Consider the following 16,143-nt stretch of genomic DNA (forward strand, 5'->3'; position numbering starts at 1 on the left):
AAGAAGAGAAAAAAGAGAGAGAGAGAGAGAGAGAGAGAGAGAGAGAGAGAGAGAGAGAGATGGAATTTTTCTTTTGCTGAAAGAAAAGTACGAAAGCTCTCTCAAAATGCTGCAAGCACCTTAGATACAATCAACTGTGGGGTCTGTCATCCTCCAACTCATGACTGTGACCCAGTTCCTCATGATTTTTTTTTTACCTTACTGACACTGAAAATGATATGGCATGGCCCCCGTTCTTATACCTCCAACAGAAAACATCTATCTACACCCGCTGTATCTCCTCCCTCTTCGATATTTATGCCGTTGCTCATCTTTCTGCAATGTGGATAAAGAACAACTGACTAACATTGTGCATGAGTATTAACAAACAAAAGCAATTGGACTCACTGCCCTCACAATCCCTCCAGAAACACGGAATAGGGTAAATTATTCAAGTGGAACTGGGAACCTTGTTTCCTAGCTGTCCAGTTATGAGGTTAACATGGAAGCAATGTTAACAATGACTCTCTACTGAGGAAAGCCCTTCCTGAAATTCTCAACAATATCTGAGAAGTAACTAGTTCTTCATTCTAGGGGTGTCACATGCACCTTTGTGAATCAACTTTGTGGACTCCTCTTCCAAAAATATAGTGATTTTTACCTCAGGGATGGTGATGAGACGGATATGTTTAAAAAAAAGACTCTCAGCAGATGTCATACTCTGCCCATAACTGCAAAGACCCTTCCAAAATAATCTACCTTTCCCTACTCAGCAGAATTTCCTAGAGGTAGATCTAATTCTTAATTTTCAATAATCTGTTGTTATTTATCTCTATGATGATATAATTCAACCAGAAAGGACAGGAAGTCAATTGTTCCTGACCTTAGCTGAAAGAGTTCAAAAGCATTCAGTTCAGTTGCAACTGACTGTTTATCTTTGATATAGATAATATAACTCAGCTAGATTTTCTCCTTGTAGGCCAATACAGATATTGTGTAGTCACTAATACATCCTGTTGTACCTTGAGTAGTGTCTCAGGCCAACAGGGAAAGTTAATAAAAAATTTTAAAAATAAATCTACCTGTCTTTCTAAGGAAGACCATCAGGTTAGTTTCAGGAACTTAAATTTAATACTCGTTGTTGGGCTCACCCAGCTGCCCAGAGCTCTGAAGATAGTAAGCTTAATTAAGTGCTGGATGGCAAAAATTAAATGGAATGGGTCCTAACTTGTTAGGCAGATAAACCAGAGAATCCAAAAGAATGTAAATTTCACTGGCAACCAAGAAATTGTAGAAATGAAGGATGACTATTATTAAAAGACTGTTCTCCCAGTGTCTCATTTTTTAATGTCTTGGAAGTATAAAGTGACTGTTCTTTACTTTGGATTATCTTTTTGACCACCAGTACTGGGGTTGAACCCAAGGTCTTAGCATTGGGCAACAGTGCCAGCATTTTTAAACTTTTAAAAAAAAAAAATTGAAACAAGTTCTGCTGAAGTTGCCAAGTTGCCCAGGCTGGTTTTGAATTTGCGATCTTTCTGCTTCAGCCTCAGAGGGCTGGGTTATAGTATTTGCTACCACCGTCGGCTTTCTGGACTGTCTTTTGAAGATCATAGCACATACATTTAAACTCCATGTGATAATTGCAACATCTTTTTTATATCTTAATCTGGTCGTGTTCATATCATTGTCTCTTGTTGGTGCTTTTTTTTTTTTTCACTCTTTCAAGTAGTGTTTTACAGGAAAGTATAGGTAGGGTAGTAGAGACTGAGATTATAGTACTTGTGCTTGAAAATGAATATAACTCTCTGCTCAGTCTTTATTGTGGGTAGACTGAATCAGTCTACTGATTTAGGAGATGGCCTGGACTTCTGCTGTTATATCTGTTGATTCCAGTTGTTTGGTTACCTCCAACATACTACATGCTACAAATAACTTTTGTGTTCCTTTTACTTGAGTGTGAAACTCAGTTGTCAGAACTTTTTACTCAATGTTTCTGTTCCATAATGAACCTTAGGCTTTCCTATGAAGCAAAGATCTCAGAGGGATTTTCCTCCATGTTCTTGCATGTCCTCCAGAGCAGACTATGTAATTTATTGTGTGAAGATGCCAGCCTAGTATTGGTCTTCAGGGGATTTTTCTCTGTTGTTCTGCTTGAGTACCTGTTATTGTTAAGTCCTCTATTCTGCATCTCTGAGTCAGGGCTTTCTCAGAGACGTCCTCCTCCTCTGGCAGTCAAATCTCATTTTGTACCTTTGAGTGGTCTTTTCTATTATCTCTCCCTCCCAGGCATGAAACACTTATGATCTGGTCCAGGATGACTTCCTGTTTTACCAATACAAAGAAATTTTTCTTGTTCCCTTCACCTTGTCTCAATGTTTGTTTACCTTTGTAGCCCTAAGATGTTTTACTGCCCTTCCACCAAGGGTGTGAAAAATTTGTTTCCTCATGGAGACAAAATCGAAGGACCCAGACAGGGCTATTTGTGTTTCCTGCACAGATTTTGTTCCCCTTTCAAAGACGGGCACCACCAAAACAAGTTTCCTCCATTTTCCCACTCAGTTCTCAATCTTTCCTGTACTCACTTGGGTAAGTATATGGAGAAGGCTCTGCCTGGCTGTGGTTTCCCCTTGTGTTAGGGCTGCAGTTTTATAATACAGATATTAGTAAGTCATTAGATATTTTAGATGAGATGTCTACCTGCATCTATGCTGGGCCCATTTTCCTAACATAATGGCTACCTACTTGAGCAGATTACTACTCAGGACCTCTCTCTTTGGAAGAAACTATCTTTGATTTCTGGCTAATGGATTTGCTGCATCTTCAGATATCTCATAGGTTTATAAAATTTATTATTTGTATATTATTTAGTCTTCTCTCCCATTGTCTACATCCAAAGAAGAAACAGAAATTTAAATGAGTTTGTGGTTCAATCTTAATTCTTTTTGCTTTATAAATCTACAGGTCTTTATTTGATAGGTAATTTTAGCCTTTTGTCATCTAATTCAATGCTGTCACAGAGAGAGAATTTATTATGAATGAAGACCCTATCTCGTGTCTTACTTCTTCTTAGGTTTTGAATGAATTGTGATAGTTCATTACAGGGAAAAAGAGACATTTAAGAAAAATCTGGGTTGGCAAAGCACATTTTAGTTTCTGAAATATAAAACAATTTATGAACATGCTAAGTTGATAAATAAATGCTTTCTTACGCTCCAGAAGATTTGACATATCGTAGTGTTAATAGAGCACTGTACATATGTCATGGCTCCATTATTTGTTATATATGTCAAATAAGAAAAGATGTTTTATTCTATGACTACATTCAATTATTTGTAAGGAGGGCAAAATATAATGTGTCCTGTTATCATTCAATGTTCCCAAGAAAAAACAAAGATGTAAGCATATAAAAGTGCTTATCTAAGGAAAAGTACGCAAGTTTTCCCTCTTATTAGAAATATATTGAATAGTTCTCCACAGTATAGTCTCAGACTAATCTCAGCACTTTTTTCACCTCAATTTCCTTATCAATAGAGGTGGACGATGTGACAAATTGTCCGACAGCAAAACTTTACAAATCAGAGTGGTGAGAAAAACAGTATCTAAGACGGTCTCCTCTCATAAATATGGCACAACAGGTGATCTGATAATTATTCAGAAGTAATGTTCTTAATATGAAATACAATTCACCAATCAGGCTGAAAATATAGAACCTCCAGAATTCATTTATAACACTTTTTATTAAAAATAATTAATTTATTACTTTCAGTAAATATTTTTCTTATCAATTAGGGAGATAAATTCACATTGTCTTATATCAAATCAAACCACATAATATACAATATACTTTTTAAAGTGAAGACAACTCACACAGAATATATATGCCTGTCTTATATGTATACTTTGTCCTCCCCTATCAAGGGTAGATTTCATAAAATGCTATATATTGATGATATTTATATGTAAAAAACAAAAAACCTATGTTAATATATCAACACTGAAGAAAGTATATATGTTTGCTTAAATACAATAAGTAAGGCACAACCATACTTATTTGTTGGATTGGGTAACTAGTCATAGAGGTTACTTGTTTAAGGCAGTCTGATTTAGCAAATAAAAATACCAGGTAGTATGATAAATTGAAATTTCGTAAGGATAGTATATTTTAGTATGAATGTGCTACAAATATTTCATGGGACATGTCCATGTGAAAAAGATTCATAAATGGTTTATTTGAAATCCAAATTTAACAAAGCATGCTGTAGTTTATCTGGTAAACTTATATTCAATCCTTGTTATAATCTTGAGTTGTGCTTGGGCCTCATGTTAAAAATCCTTAGTGATATCTCCCCTTTTTATTTTATGCCAAAGGAATAGTAGGAATTCAAATAAACTTCCTAGCAATATAGGGAACCACTAACACCCTGAAATTGCTTCTGCTCATTTAAGGCTACCTTGAAACTAAAGCCACACTGAGGTCAAAGGGATTGTTTGACAGTGATGTGTCTATAAAATTTGTAATCTAGGCCTACATACCTTGCAAGGTCTTTCAAGCTTTGGAACAATCCACTGACCTTAGTGGAGAAAGCATTTCTTTCCAAATTTATTGCTGCTTAAGGTCTACACTTTAAAGGGACTGCACAGTTCCTGGAATTGTTATCTTGTACTCAATAACTTGAATTATCACAGTCATAAATTTATATTTCCTTTTCTCCACAGTGAATCTGTAAATCAGTCATTCTCCAATTTAGCTGCATCAGAGTCATGTGGAGGGCTTGATAAACAGATTCTAGACTCCAACCTCAAAATTTCTAACTCAGGAGGTCTGGAGGAAAAGGCTCAAGTTCCCTGATGAAACTGATGTTACTGCTTTAGGAACTGCAAAAAGGAAGGACATTCTAGTTGATAAAATGAGTATACTCTTTGCTTGCCACCCCTAACAAGCTATCGTAAGAAAGCATTAGATATAAATTATATCCATAATATTGACCCGATGGCATTTCAGTTTTAAATGTTTTAGGGATCATTACAAAGTAGGAAGTCTAAAGTTTATTTTTTTTCTGTCCCAATTTTTTTGAAAATTGATAATACATATTGAGATATGAAACCTCTTTTGTCTAGACCTGCCAAAGAATAGGGAAATAGTATATTTTAAAATTTTAAAGTACAGATCTGAAGAACTTTAAAATTACATTTACATGTTGATTCTTAGTTAGCATTTCTAAAAATAAACAGAAGAAACAAAATCTTCTAAGTACCAAATTCTTTGTTAGAAAAAGAGGACTAAAAAGAGGGACAACATTCAACGAGTAAAATTACAAGCAATGTAGTTTTTGTTATTTCTCTAAATAACATACTTCCTCCGAGGCATTGAAGAAAGATATTTTAATAATTTTAACTTCACTTTCTCTGTGAAGTGGCTAATCAGCAAGCACTTCCAAGAGTAATTTAATGAAATGAGAAAAAGTAGTTAAAGAATTTATTAAACCTAGTATTTGTAAAGTGTTCAAAAAATTCTGTTGGACCAGCTGGCTCAAATAAGTAAAGTTAAAACATAAGTTTCAGCAAGCATGTATCTACCATTCTTTGAAATATAAAAATGGCAGAACTTAAAAATTTTTAGTCACTGAAAGTCATTTGCAACTCAAATTTATAGAGTGGATGGTGGCAAGGAATTTAGCATACAGATGATTTTTAGAGAATATTTAAAAAATGAGATCCCCTCGAAGCATTTAGTTTGCACCTTCTCTTATTACACTGTTGCTACACTCCTTTTGAATTTTCCAGTGATACACTGATTGATGTATAGAAAATTACATCAAAAAGTTTGGTGTATTTTAGAAGAAGCCTTTCCATAAAAATTAGTCTTCAGATCTCAAGCCAATAAGATATAAAAGTAGTGCATAATATAAAAACTTCTTGATCAGATTTTAAACCCTGGGGACTCCTAAATAATTTTATTAATTATACTTAATATTAGACCATGAGATACCAGGCATTTTAACTTATTAATTAGTATAGCAAATATTCATTGCATTATTGCTATGTTCTAAGTCTTATTATAGGCAACTGGCATATCTAATCCCAATTTATTCTTCAAATATGGATTAAACTAAAAGAAAGTTTTCAGGTAAGTATAATATACAAGTCGCTCTTGGTCATGCACTTAAATTTATAACTTTTTCTTTCTACCCTGTATAAATAAATCAAACATAGCAACCATTTTAAAAAGTTCAGAACAACCACTCTATATACATGCTAAGTCCACAATTTGCATGGGCCATCATCCCAATTGTTTAATGTATCCCATTCTCAAAGTTGACCTCAAAGACATGTGAAAGGCCGACACTGTACCTCATTATTCTCTTGAGATACCAAGAAAGTGAGGAGAAAGAAGCCCTAGGTTTGTCTCCTTGTTCTCTTAATTCCAAATCTCCAAACTCTACCCAAATCCATTACGTCCCATCTATTATTTTTTTCTTGAATCATGAGTGTGTAGGTTGACTGAGGAAGGAAGAGTGAAAAGCTTTAGATCCTCTTCTAGAGTGGTTCTCATATAGGAAAAATGTACAATATATGATGACTCTGAGGAGTAGAGAGTCTCAAATCCTCTGACAAAATACTGTTGATATCAATCTTTAAATGCCTTGCTAAAAGCTATATACAAAATTTAGAATACCCTGAAGCTGTCTTGGATTGCATGCAAAAGCAGGTCAGCTACCCGAGACATAGAAATATGTCATTGTCACATAATCACATATGTTAGAGAGTAAGGGCAAAACTATTACATAACATTTGATATTATTCTGTTGGGGAAAATGGAAATACAACCTTCTCACAGGGATGTTAGCTATTTTGCCATTAACTCTCACTTCATCACTTTTCATATTTAGCAATTAAGTCTTTATTTTGTCTTACTGACCTGAGGAGACCCCTCTTAAATATAATATAAAATATAAAGTCTAGCTAAGATAAACACAATTTTCCTGAATTACAAATTTTAAAATTTAGTAAAATTGGTTCAAATTTACAAATAGTTAACTCTGCTGTTATTTCTTTAGGTACAATCATGCAACTATAAATTTTTGTCCATCCTATACTCAATTACCTTTTAACATGTTTTTATCACCAGATTTGACCAATATACCTTGGAACAGTTTCTGTAACCAAGGTTTCCTCTCATTTGATGTTAGTGTAATTTTTACATTAAAAAAATACCACCATTTGTTATATTTGAATTTAAAAAATTATTCCAACAAGTACTCCTATCATGGCTTAAGTAATTATCATTAGAGCTTATCTTGATTTTTTCCATGAAAGTGAATGTACACTAAAAAGTACACTAATGAAATGATAGGCTTTAATTTGAAAGTAACTCTAACTTCACGGTTTTCCCATTATTTGCAAGTCATTGAAAATAAAATTTAGTAATAGAATAAGGGAAACTCATGAGGCCTAAGTAACTCACATTTAGTCAACATCTTTTAAGAAAAATTACCTCAAAATTTCTCTTCCAAAGCACAAAATTTATGCTGCTTTCACTCACAGAGTGCTTAGTCAAACAGGTAAAACAATTTCATATCCTAGGGATGGCAAATTAAACATGGCATTTTGTAAAACCTCGAAGGCCACCATCTCTAGACGGCCATGGTAGCGTTCAACCTTTTAAAGACTAGATTCTTGACTTCTTTTGTTAGAGTAAATCAAAGAGAATCAAGCCATTAAGTAAGCAAATCTGGAATAACTGACATGGTAAACCTTGGGGCTTTTCAAATGTAATCCAGGACTCTTTCTGTATTCAAACAGGGGACTTTACTACCACATCTTTTAAATCAAACATGATCATGAGATTGACTTTGACCAGTAAGTATGATCAGAACATATATATGTATAGATAGATAGATAGATAGATAGATAGATAGATAGATAATGAGGTAGAAGATTTAAGATCTAATGTATGTTATATAATGTTCCCTTCATTACATGTTATGTGATGTTCCCCGTTATCACGGCCATATGTGTTGAGATGAAATATCTATGAAATGAGATCGTAGTGATTAGCTTTGTTCACATAGCTCCAGCAGATAATCTATTTTATGTCAGAACACTGAGATTGTTGGAGGTGTTATCAACTCTGACCAATTCTGACCAATGTATAATCCACATTCTTTTTGGGAAAATCTCAACCCTCACTTAACAAGTATTCTATTCAGCTTTGAAATATACCTTAAAATCATACAAATATTTATCCCTTAAAAACCATATAGTTGACGATATAACCAATTAGAGCTGAAAAGGCAATGGTTTTACCTTTTGCTAATTTCATTTCAAAACAGTACAATTTTTAGTAATATCCTAAATATTAGCAATCCCTCAATTTCTACAAATTATTAGTGAAAGATTTAGAAAGTGATTTCTCAAAATTTTTCCTCCTACACAGAGAAAGTTTACTTGACATCAATACAAGGATTTTATGTAGAGATTTAAATTGATTCTACATTTACAGACAGACAATCTTTCTTCTGAGGTTATCAAGTCTGGGAAGCAGGGCTTTTCAATTAGGAATACTGTCATCACATAAATGGACTGATGCTTTGATTCAGAGAAGAAACAGAATATGTTTTCTAGTGTTTTGGTTCTGCAATTTACCCCTTCAGTTTCAGTTCCTGCTTTCTGGAAAATGTAACGGCACTCACCATAAGAGGACTATAAGAGTTCATTGCCAGTACTGTTGTTGGTTGAGAGGCAGGTGTTAAGGAAATGTATCAGTCAAAGCTTCAAATTACAGGAGTTCAGTTGTTGATGATTTAGATATTTTCCCTATTAACTTTCTGTCAGATACCATACACAAAATTTTGATTCATTAGTTTGCATAACTATTAACATATTGAACAACTAGTACAAACAATTGCATTGTAATTCAAATCCAATTCCTATTATCCTCTGCGGAAATGATACGCTTGAGAAAGGTGTATCTATAGATGTAACTAAAAATCCGTTTGGGCCTTAACCCACAAAGTTCAACCCATATTTTCCATGACCATAAGCCAAATGGAGATTTGTTCTTTATTAGGTAAATTTCTATATTTCTCTTTCTTCTTTTCTACCTACTCTACCTTCCATAGGTATATGTTTCACACTGAAATAGAGTAATGATACAGTGTGCCAACTTATTCACCAAGTATGGGAGCACTGGGGAAAGAAATCTTTCTGCACACCTGGATTCATTCCAGTTTGCATCCACATCCATGACCAGACTTTAAGCAATTTTGAATATCAGAGAAAAAGTGGTTTTCTTTTTTTCATCTTAATGAATTCTTGAACCAAAAACCATGTCCCTGACAACAAGCCTTTCTTGGATATTTTCATGGAATAGAAACAAGAAGGAAACTAAAAGTATCACTATTAGTTGGCTTCTTTTTCCATATGGTCACGCTAAACCAACCAATTGAATGAGATGGGCATTATTACTCCCAATTTTTCAAACAAAGAAACTGTTGTTTAGAGAAGTCTAAGAAATTGACTAAACTTGTGCAACAAAGTCTTATTTTAGAATTGAATTTGGACCTTAGGCATCGCTTATGTCCAAACTCAAGATCTCTCTACAGCACTACGCTGCCTCGTGGGAAGGAAAACACAATTTAAGCAAGTCAAGCAACTTTTTCCACTTCCGTGAACCACAGTTGACTCCTTCAGAATTCAATGATACTGATATTTTATATTAAGGAAAGGAAATGAGGGAACAAATAGGATCAATTACCCAACAGAAAATGTACATAAAATCTTAGGAAATAGAAGAGTAAAGATATGAGACCAGGGAAGATGTACTAGGACCCAAGTTCCCAGGTGAAGTGCAGGCAATAGTCAATATTTAATATTCAATATATTATAAATAGTGCTACTATTTTTTCTCCTTTAAAATCAGAATTTTGCATCTAAATATGTAGAAAGTGATAGATACTAATTTGTTATCAGGTGAGGTATAAAAATAGTAAACAGATACAAAACCTTAACATAATCTGGATAGTATTATTTTAACAGGATTGTTTCTTCAAAGATATATTGTTACACCTACAAAGCTTACTGCCTACTATTTTGACTGAGAATTAAGAGATGAACATATTACAGTCCTAGTTCTCCAATTAAATAGTAAGGAATAAATGCTACCTCTCAGGGTCTTCCTTTTCTCACTTACAGATTGGATATATTGTGCTCTCTTTGGCAGCACATATACTAAAGGGGCCATATGAAAGTAGGTCTTTCCTACAGTGTGATTCTAACGATGCATAAAGTAACTTGCTTAGGTCATAAGTTGTTGCAGTCAGACAAATGAGCCTACAGGTCATTTTTGCCATAGTGTAGCTCTATTATTTTAGAAAAAGATTAAAGCCTCCGTTTCAATAAGTGTAGAATTGGGATACTTCATAGCTCATGCCTCATAGGGTTGTTCATAGGGCTAACAGTAAGATACGAGTCTAACTGTATATAATACAAGCCTTGGCATACAGATTCAGAAGAGTTAAATATAATTATTTTGAGTAATATGCACTTAAGCATTCCACAAGGAAAGAGACAAGTGTGGTATCATTCTAAGTTTGACAAATTTGTCATTGTTTGCAACTTTCTACTCTTTAAGAGTAGAATAAGTAGTTAGGATTACCATGGACTAGAGATGTGTGGCAAACTCCATTTCATGATCTTCTTGGTCTTCCTTGGCTCCTGAAATCATCCTCTTTGGGGATCCTGTGTGTGTTTTACTATTAAAAACATAAACTGCTGTAAGCTCTGCAGCGGAGGATTCCAAAGGCAGAAAGGAAATGGTGGGACCCCTTTCAGCAGCATCACATTTAGGGAAGAGGCACACGCTCTGCGTTAGGTTGCTGATGTGTAATGTGAAAAAGAATAAAAAGTGAGTCTCTCCTTTTTTGGGGGAGCCATTTTAACTTTTCAGAAATACTCAAACCCACTGCGAGGCTCAGTGAAGGGGTGAAAAGGGAGGAGAGTCGACTACATCTTCAGCATCTGCACTAAAACTCACTTGTGATGCGTATGTCACTGGCTATTTTATCTGTGTGTTTCTCAGCTATTTTAATTCAGTCTAATCAGTCAACTTTTCTTCTGCCAGGAGAGGAATCAGCCAGAATGTGGGAAAAAATTGTGAAAACTACCTCTTGGAGAATTCCTTGGTCTATTATTTTTTAGGACAATCATAAGGTCCTATAATAATAGTCTCCATAAATGTCAGCCCAAATAATTCAGCTGATGTCAACAAGCAGAAGTTCGATGGGCTATCATAGCTATTGAGGTTGAATAGAACGAATAACATCAAAATCATGACTTTGGAAATGTTTTCTTCTTTGCATGCAGATTTAATTAACTTATACTCTAGAGAAGAACCAAACTGGGGCCAACATCATTTCAAAGGAAAGAAAAATGTGTTCCTATTTTTATAGCCTTGTAAAAGCAAGGAAATGTCTGAATAGAAGAAAAAAATCGACTTGAAGAAAAATGCATTATGCCCCAACCCAAACTTATTCAAGATGTCATTCCTGGAGAGAATTCTATGCTCTCGGTATTAGACAGACTGGTTAAGCCAAGGCAGGTTCTACATAAACTGTCATCTGAACATGATATTGATGGATCGTTTTTAGAAATAGGCTGGACTGCAACGAAAAGCCTTGGAAATGTGCTAAGACCATTTTAACAGGTCACTGGAGACCACAGTGCATGAAGGAGAGTATCTAAACCACGTACTATGAACAGTTCGTAATATATGAATAATGAAGCACTTTAGAAAAAAAACACACATGCAAGATAAAGATATTCCCAAAGACATTTCTTGTGTCACTAATATTTTTGTGGATGTTTCTACCTTTCTAGCTGCAACTTGATTAGGTGTTTCAGGATATGCAATATGTTTTCTTCGTGACACTTTGATCCACAGCTCTTTTTTTTTAATCCATATAGAACAAGTATCCGTTGTACTAAAACATATAGAAGTCTTGTCTGAAATAAACATAAGGCAATATAATGAATCAACTCATTATAGAAATGTTCATACACATATGTAACTAGAAGTGTCAAGGCCTTTCAAGAGCAATAATGACAGAAGAAACCTTCATTTTTAAAAAACTCACACTACTTCCAAATGGGCAAGCGGCAACTTTTACTAACCAGTCCCACCCGACTCTAATTTTAACACTAAACGTATGACTCGAACAAAAAGAGACTTCTACATCGCTTACTCCCTCATGCGACTCAACTATATAACTCTTCTCTGAATTTTAATATTCAAGTGCAAAAGCTCTAATTTAAATTTGAGTCTTTAAAATATATTATCTTTATGAATGAATCATGGTTTAAATCAGGTTTCATTAAGGCAAGTCTGTCATTGTGTATGCGCAGAGATTTTAACTGTCAAACTAATACAGATTTTTTTTGAGTTAGAGGTGACCAATTAGATGACAATACATTCAAATAGGGTCAAAACAAGAACCATTATTATTCAAATAGAAAAATAGATATTGTTATTGCTATTTTCCTTTTGTAGGATCACAGAAAGGAAATGTAGGGAGATATTTGGGAGTCACTTCTTTTAACATTCTTGAATTTAAGTCTTTTGTTTATTTCAACAAAATAAGAGCAAGCCTTTTTGTCTTGGCAAGTGCTTTTTGGACTTTTAAAAACCTAGTCCCTTAGATATGTTCACTAGAGATCGAGCATTGCTGTTCATTATTCTTAAAAGTAACTGCCTGCATGATGAAAAGAATTTTATTTATTTCTAGAAGGTTTTTTTCTTCTTTCGCCAAATTGTATCATTGCACCTCTAACCTTATCTTCACAAAATTCTTATGAGGTAGGCAGGGTAAGTAAACCCTCAAGGGCAAAGGCAGGGTTGGCATTTTGCATCACTGATGCTAAATGCATAGGACATTTTTATTGGTATTTCTTGAATAAACGGTTGAATTACCCCCTTTCAAACAAGAAGAAAATCAAGGCTCAGTGAGATTAAATGATAGTCTCAAGATCTATTTGTTGAAAAACTACCACTAAGAAGACTGGTTTTGGGGATTTCTGATTATTATTCTGATTATATTTCTGAGTTCTGTGCACCAGCTAATTTATCGGGTTTTCCTGAATACTGCAAGTACTACCTCGCAATATTTTTTCCAGTAAAACATGTCGTTCATTCCTACGAAACAGAAAAAAGATGAAAAATATTTTTTATCTTTATTTTGAAATCTTAACACCAAATTGTATTTACCATACCAAAAGTATTAAAATAATAAAATATTTCTTTTAAAAAGGCTCATTCTTCACAAAAGACAGTATTGTCTCAGAAAGCAAGATTATACCTTAACTGTTTGATTTAGACTATCTGTTGGTGGATAATAAAATGTATTTATACCTTTGAGATGTGTATTTACTTAGCGCTTCCACATGTTACTTCCTAAATCAACAAAACAGCATTTATTCCCATTTTACAAATAAGAAAATGGTAGGAGGTTGAATGACCACTCCAAAGTTTGATGTCTTGACCTTAGATTGTCTGTCTCCAGGAATGTTGTTTTTGGCACTGAACACTCATTCATTGACTTTAATTTTTAATAGTGACTTTTTTAAGCCTTGTTGCATTTACTTAACTATAATTCTTCTTTTACTAAGAATTTTGGGGTGAAGAGACACGAATAGACAAGAGCCACCAGAAGCCATTCTAATTAAAGCACTTTTTCTAATGAAAATATTTGAGCAATTATAAATTAGTTTGGATTAACGCGCTGCTCTTTTTAAAAGCAAATAGCCTGGAAAGATCAAATCTATAGTCATAGTAACGACTACTTTAATAATCACAAGAATAAGGAGCTGAAAACAACTAAATCAGAAAATGAGAATTTTCCTGGGCAGAAGGAAATATGAGATAGTTTTGAAGCACTGAGAATATTCAACCACAGAGAAAGGGAGAGCTTTGTAGAAATAGAAGCTCTGTACTTGGAAAGTAGAAGGCAAAGCAAGAGGTGATCAGATAGTTGCATGGGTGAGGTGAATTATGCTTCTGGGCTCTGGATAGCAGCCATGTGCTACTGAAAAGTATCTGTCACATGGCTGTAACTTTGGGTATATGAATTCCCAATAAATGTTAAGTCTACGAGTAGAAGTCCACCTAAGTCAGCTTGGTCTCTGCATTCCATTATAGCTTAATCTTTTATAAGCCACCACTTCATCAAAACCCATGTTAGTCTAATCAGTTGGTACCAAGTACACATGTGCGCACACACACACACACACACACACACACACAAGGGAGGAGAATATTAATAAAGATAAGAAAGATCTAGTTACCTCTTCTACTTTTAAAAAGATCTAACACCTCCTGTTTTAAGAACCTTTTGTTTTGTTTTGTTTTTATCAGATTCCCGTATCATTTGTCTATTCAACTAATATTTTCTAGGCTTTATTATTTGCAATGCATTATGCTGAATTTTAAAGATTTTGAAATGAACCAACAGACTCTCACTTCAAGGAACTCAAATCCTAAAGTGGTGCCATAAACACAATTTACACAGGATGCTGTGGGAGTAAGAGAGGCAACTGAAGCACTTAACTCAGCCCGCACTGTCAGGAAACTTTTAGGAGGCCATGTCAGTTGAGACTTTATTATCAGGTATGATTCAAATTCCTGCAAGTTGCTAATTCAGTTATTTTGAGCCACACTTTCAGTCTTTGCTAAATCCAAATTCTCCCTACAGGAAAATTCCTACAAAGGCTAATAAATCTAACAGTCATTTAGCCATTGAATTTTTAGCCAGCCAACCACTATAGCGTTTTATGGAAAATTCCTTTTGATCAAAGAGGACAAACATATATGTGTAATTATGGCAATATCAGTCAACATATTTCTACAGCTCTTTTAAAGCTGAATTCTCCTAGCTTTTATATTTCCATTGAATATATTTTTACCACTGTAATAGTTAACCCTAACAAATTTTTTAAATTAGTAAATACATAAAAATACAAGCACTACATAATATCTTAGTGGATGAAAGACCAGTATAGTCTTAGTGATTTTCCTTTTTTTCCTAGGCCCAATCTTGATGGAAGAATTACAAAAAAAGAGTTTGCTTTGTATGCTCAGTTTTGGCCAGTTAATATTGCAAAGATTTTTCAGCACACAGGCTTGAAAATGTGTTTACAGTGCATCTGCTTGTGACGGTCACTTGACTATGCTTAGAAGCTCTCAGCCTATGTGTAAGCTGGATTTCAAAACATTGTGAAGTCTTTAACCTCCTAGTTACTTATATGAAGGGATCAACAGGGTGAAGTAGGCGAAATTTTGAATCATTTGTTATTATTCAGTCAAGTGAAAAAAAAATTGGTGATGATCTTTTGGAGTTGTTAGGGACAGAAAAACAGGATGGCAGGAAGAAGAGCTGCGACAGATCTCAATATTTTTGAGCCCTGACCAATGTGTGGGCAACAGGTCTTAAATTTAAAAACAAATAAAATTTCCTTAGTGACTGATGGGGGCATAATGAGCAATCAGAGTAGATTAACAAGATGGAGAGTACATTCTTATTCAACTAGCAGAAATCAGTCAGTGGGGCTTTCAAGAGATAAGAGAAACTACTGACAGGCTTGAGTAGAGCAGCTGAAATTACACAGTCACTCCACAGTCTTCATACATTTGTCACTGGTGGATGTAAATATTTATGGCTCAGATGACAAATGACTTACCTGATTTGGCGATTTGAGGCTCTGGTGCAATTCTAGGGTCACCGGAATGGTGTTAAGTTTCTATGGAGATCTGGGCTGGATTAAGGCTAGGGAGTCGTAGCAGCTGCAAATGAAAATGTGTCATAACCCAATCCATCCCCATAATCCTCCTACTCTCACACATGTCCCCGAACCAACCCTCACTACCAGAAAAAAGTTAAGAAAATCTGTTCCTGAATAGCTTTCCAATAACTGGAATTTTGGAAAATGTGGAGTGCAGAGTGGGAACTAAACTAAGCATGTTCAAAGTGCATAAAATTAAAACACACCAGCCTCATCTGTGGAACAGCATGGTGCTCTGGCAGTTCATAAGCAAATGTTTAATAATATTTATAGTTCAGCTAAATAAGGAATTAATAAAGAAAAAAGTGGCTTTGTCCTGGATGAAATCAA

Source organism: Fukomys damarensis, unplaced genomic scaffold (genome assembly GCF_012274545.1).
Source record: "Fukomys damarensis isolate Sample0158 unplaced genomic scaffold, DMR_v1.0_HiC HiC_scaffold_33, whole genome shotgun sequence".
Taxonomy (NCBI): domain Eukaryota; kingdom Metazoa; phylum Chordata; class Mammalia; order Rodentia; family Bathyergidae; genus Fukomys; species Fukomys damarensis.